The sequence below is a fragment of the Oratosquilla oratoria genome, chromosome 44, assembly GCF_046742065.1.
Source record: "Oratosquilla oratoria isolate Oo_2021 chromosome 44, ASM4674206v1, whole genome shotgun sequence".
Lineage (NCBI taxonomy): Eukaryota > Metazoa > Arthropoda > Malacostraca > Stomatopoda > Squillidae > Oratosquilla > Oratosquilla oratoria.
The window spans coordinates 8314822-8320821 of NC_134820.1; the positions used below are offsets into that span (position 1 = coordinate 8314822).

General features: G+C 34.7%; 1 pseudogene; it reads left to right on the forward strand.

The window, feature by feature from the left end:
* The first annotated feature begins 4146 nt into the window (after positions 1-4146).
* LOC143022215 (uncharacterized) lies at positions 4147-5774 on the forward strand (annotated as a pseudogene).
* Positions 5775-6000: the final 226 nt, after the last annotated feature.

A 6000-nucleotide genomic window follows, 5' to 3' on the forward strand; every position in this document is an offset into this window, starting at 1 on the left:
TGAGAGAAGCGAGTAAATGCCTTGGTGGTTTAAAAAGTGTAATGAGGAATAGGAATCTGGGAATGGATGCTAAGAGGAGACTGTATGAAGGAGTGATTGTGCCAACAGCACTGTATGGAGCAGAAACATGGAACATGAGAGAGGAAGAGAGAAGGAACTTGAATGTGTTTGAGATGAAGTGTCTGAGAAGTATGATGGGGGTTACTAGGCTAGATAGAGTGAGAAATGAGGAAGTGAGGAGGAGAACAGGGGTGGAAAGGGAGCTGGGAGATAGGGTGGATGAAAGAGTATTAGGATGGTTTGGACACATGGAAAGAATGAGTGAAGAAAGACTAGTAAAGGAGGTATGGAAGGCAGATGTGGAGGGAGTGAACATGAGGGGACGTCCTAGGATGAGATGGATGGATGGGGTGAAGGGGGCTTTGGGGAAGAAGGGAATGTCGGTTGAGGAAGGACGGGAGAGGACAGAAGACGGGTGAGTGGAGAATGGTTGTATATGGATGATGTTGTGACTGCATGATTTTAAAATGGCAGGGAATAAATCCAATAATCACTCTGCAAGCTCTATAGATGCTGATAGATTTGTTGAAACACTCAATAGGCTAGACCATTTTGATACTAAACTGCCACCCTTATCATGTGGCTTTTTTGATGGAACAGAAAAGGATAAATTTGCCTTTTCTTCTTTCCTCAATCAGTTTAATAATGTCATAGGTAATAAGGAGAGTATGTCCCAGGCAGTGAAGCTTAGTTATTTACATAGTTATCTTAGGGGTTATGCTTTGAAAATCATTAGCCATTTGTCTATCATAAATGAAAATTATGATATTGCACTAAGATTATTGAAAGCTGAATTTCTGGATGTACCCTTTATAGTGGATGAAACTTTCAGAAGGATTCTAAGCGCAACAGTTCCTCAAGGATATGACAAGGAGTTTTTTACATTAAAGTCATACATCATTGAAATAAGAGCATACATTTTTGAATTAAAGTCAAATTATGGTTATGATTTTACAATGAAAGATTCTCCTGGAAATTTACTATTGAGTCATATTCTCTTTAATAAGTTGCCTACAGCATTCAAAAGGGAACTGGTTCATAAATATAATACCAACTATCCTACCTTGACTGAAATCTTTGAGTCATATAATGACATTATTAAGACTCTAATTAAGACCTGTAAAACTACTTTGCCTAAATCTGATAAAATCAATAAGGCCAAAGAAAATTCAAAAAATGCACCCAAAGAAAATAAAAGTTCTCTTCAAAATTTTAAGACCAGTCAAAATAAGGTTGTTCCCTCTAAAAACCTTATTTGTAAATTGTGCAGCACATCAGGTCACTCCTTGGGACAGTGTGAAAAATATTAAACTCTCAAGGATAAGACAGAGAGAGTACAGGAGTTAGGTCTCTGTGCACGTTGTGCTGGATCTGGTCATAAAGAAGATGAATGCTTTGGCAAGCAAAATAGATTAAAATATGGTTGTAAACACTGTAATTCTTATGGCCATATAGCACCCCTTTGTCCTGAATTTAAAGGACCTAATACTAGTAATAATCATCTTTGTTTAACATCTCAACAAAAATCTGAAAATGATTACATTTCCCCTACTGTAACTTTGGAATTTATTCATGGTAAACAGAGTAAGAAGATCAGATGTTTAATTGATACAGGGAGTCAGCGATCCTACATGTCAGCAAGAGTTGCTAAAGAGGTGTGTACGGATTTAGACTCATTAAATATGATAGACTTCAATGTAAAAACATTCATTGGAGCTGAAGTTAAGAGCTTTAAGCAAACCTTAATAGGTGTTAAAGTTGATACGATAATTCAAATGCCATTTCTTATTGACCCTTCACTCAGCATAAGTTTTGTTGTACCGGGTATGAATCAAGCCCTAAAAAATATAAAAGATCAAGGTTTTGAATTGGCTGATGAAGCCTTTGGATTAAATCTGGATAATGAATTAATAGAGGTGGATGCATTGATAGGTGTAGACTTGCTTCAATTCCTTCCAGAATGTTCATTTGCCCCATGCTTGCAAGGGAGCTGCATGGTAATTGGAAATAAAGTAATTCCTATTGGTAATGTCAATCATTTCTTGACTAGGAAACAGGCTTCTCAAATTGGTAAAAAAATGGCAAGTAATAAAGTTCAAATTTATCAATGTCAGAAGTCTTCTAAAGTTCATGACACCTCAGTTAATCTGATACTTAATCCAATTAAATCTTATTTTAATCCTCTAGAGAACATTCTAAGTGATTCAGATATTGAAAATGGGATAGAATATCTCTTTAGCTTGGAATCTATTGGAATTAGTAAGAATGAAATTTATAATTCAGAGGATCAAGAACAAATTGCTAGATTTAATGAAGCTATTCAGTTTAAAGATGGCCATTACAAGGTTAAGCTTCCTTTAGGAAGAGTCTCAAAAAATCTTAAAAAGTCAAATCTTTATGAAAAGTATGAAGAGGTCTTTGATAAGCAGCTTCAGGATGGAATCATAGAGCAGATTGAAATAGACTTTTCTGATGAAAAGGTGAATAATCACACTTGGATTCCACATAGGCCAGTCATTAAGATGGAAGAGCAGATCTCAACTAAGATTAGACCAGTTTTCAATTGCTCACTAAAAACTGATAAGAATCTACCTTCTTTGAATGAGGCTGCATATACTGGAGTTGATCTAATGGAGTCCTTGCTTAAACTGTTATTTTGCTTTAGAACTAATGATATAATCTTGCTGAGTGACATCAAGCAGGCATTCCTGTCAATTAGGCTCAGCCAAGAGTTTGACAAGAACCGTTTTTGTTTCCTTTGGGAAAGGGATAAATTGATTGCTTATAGATATAGAACTCTAGTATTTGGATTTACATCATCACCCTTCATTCTACATTATGTAATGAAGAAACATGCCAGTAAATTTCCACTTGACAAATGCACTGACATTCTTTCCAGTCAATTCAATGTTGATAATTTAATATTCACAGGCAATAATTTTAAGGAAATGACTGACCTTTATCGGCTTTGCTATGAAAGAATGGCTCTTGGTGGTTTTATTTTAAGATCTTGGAATTCAAATTCACTTGAACTGAGACAACTGATAGAAAGGGATGGCAAATTAGTTGAACATTCAAATGAGACGGAGAAAATTCTTGGATACAGATTTAATCCGAATATAGATGAGATGCAACTTGCGCCTGTTGAATTTCACTCTGTCAGTACTAAAAGACAATTGTTATCCGAGACTTCAAGTTTGTTCGATCCACTGGGATTAGTCTTACCCATTAGTATCAAAGGAAAGTTATTGATGAGGAAGGTGTGGCAACACAAATTAGGATGGGATGAAAAATTGCCTGAGGACATAATAAATGAATGGGATAATATCAAACCAGGTTTTGAGAAAGCCAATCAGGTCTCCTTTAATAGCCAGGCATTAAATGAGAATGAAGAGTATGGACTTAATATTTTTAGTGACAGCTCACAAAATTGCTTTGGGTTTGTTGCTTATGGTACCAGTAAGGAAAGTAGTTCCCTCTTATTTGCTAAAGCAAAAGTGGCTCCTGCTAACAAGGAAAAGGAACATAGTATCCCAGTCTTGGAGCTACTTGGAGTGATTCTTGCTTTAAAGTGCATCTCCACTATTTTGAATGCCTATTCCAATATAAGATTCAACTATATTGATATTGCTGTTGATGCACAAGTTGTGCTCAACTGGTTAATAACCAGACAGACTAAACTAAAATCTAAGTTTGTCAAAAATAGAATAGGTGAGATGGATAGTAAACTACAACAGCTTGAAAGGGATTATAACATTCCCATTAGTTTTAATTATGTCAAAACTGAAAATAATCCTGCTGATCTCTTAACTAGAGGCTTAACCTACAACAAGTTCATCGATAATTTTGAATTTTGGCTCAAGGGACCAGATTGGATGAAATATGATTTAAATACCTGGCCTAAATACCCATTGTTGAGTGTGGGTTTTAATCTGATAAATCAAAATATCAATACTCACAATACCATGCAAGGAAAGGAAGTTGAAATCAAACATATTTTTTGGCATTAAGTTTTCAAACTATAATTAAGTTATGAAAATCACTGAGTATCTCTTCAAGTGGATTTGTATGAAAAGTGGTGAAAACTCTCATGAGAAGGCATTGGATTATTGGATCATGATAAATCAGTCAGTCAGTTTTGCTAAAGAAATTAGCTTCCTTAAACAAGTGGATACACTCAAGTCAAGCAACTTTAAAAATTCAGAAGTGCCTTCCTTAGTATTGAATTTAAACTTGTTTCTTGATGAAAAGGGCATCCTGAGATCACGAGGAAGGATTTCCAAATCACTTTATTTTGATTATAATGTACACAATCCTGTACTTTTGGGAAAAGATCACCATTTCACTGTACTTTTTACCAGATTTTGTCATGCTCAGGTACAACACATGGGAGTCAGTACTACCTTAAATTTCCTAAGGTCCCAAGGATTCTGGATCCCAAAGGGTAGATTTTCTGTTAAAGCTTCAATTAAGGACTGCAAAATTTGCCAAAAGTATAATGTACTTGCCTATAATTACCCTAAAGTAACCAGTATGCCTAAGCAGCACATGAATCTGATCAGACCTTTCAATCATGTTGGAGTTGATTATACAGGTCATGTATTTTTGAGAAAAGATAATATTAATGCTTTGAGTAAATATTTTATATTGATTTTCACTTGTCTTAATATCAGGGCTGTCCATTTTGAGTTGTTGCCTGATATGTCAACTAAGAATTTCATTCTGGCCTTTCAAAGATTTTGTAATCAGTATACTATTCCAACTTACTTGTACAGTGATAATGCCCGATCATTTGTGAAAGGTGGAGACATATTAGAGAAAACTCTCGAGTCGAATGAAATTTTGGATGAACTCTCAAAAAACAAAATCAAACATGTAAGAATCCCAGTATATTCAGCATGGGTTGGAGCAGCATGGGAATGTCTTATCAGAACAGTAAAAAACTGCCTGTATAAGGCAATTGGAAGATCTAAATCAACATATTTTGAGTTTCTCACTGCCCTTTCAAACATAAAAAATGCCATTAATTCTAGGCCTCTCACTTATAGAGCCAGTTCAGAAGAATTTGAATTTATAACTCCAAATTCATTCCTCAAACTTAACAACATTGGTTCATTGATGTTCAAAGATGAAACTGATATTTGGGTTAATGATGAAAATCAGGAAAATCTTGAAAATGCACTTTGCAAACAGAATGAGATGTTTGAGGAATTTAGAAGATTGTGGTATGAAGACTATCTTTGAGTTTAAGGGATCATGCAAAAAATCTTTACCAGAAAGAATGGTCTGACAAGATAAAGAAAGGAGATGTAGTTTTGATTAAACATCCAAATAAACCCAGACCTTTTTGGTTAATGGGAATAATATTAGAGATAATTATTGGGCATGACAATAAGGTTCGGATTATTAAAGTGAAACAAAATAATGGAGAAATTGCCTTCCATACAATAAAGAATTTGTATCCCATGGAATTAAATATCACTCTTGGAAGTCAAAACCCATCACAACCTTCAGAGGTAGATACTGGAAACGACTCAAATCAAACAAATCCTCAAGCTCCATCTGCAAATAATAGAGATCTCAAACCAAAAAGAAAGGCTGCATTAAAGCAGCGTGAACTTATGAAAAATAAACTTGATTATTTATAAATTATAAATTGGGTATTAGGTGTTGGGTAAAATGCTACACCCTGGTTCAGGGGTGAGGATACATGGTGGTGGTTGAGAACAAATGTTTTATTAAAGATTGATTAGAGGCATTAAATCTTATTGAATCATTTGTATTTATATTGATTTGGACACAAGGTTGCATTGCATTGCATTTGTTAAAAATGCAATCTCTTGTCTGGAGTATATTAGAAATTACGTAAAAGGTGACGTCATATTGAACTCATTTATTGAACTCTAGAAGTTTAATTTCATTAAAGTAATAAAATGTATA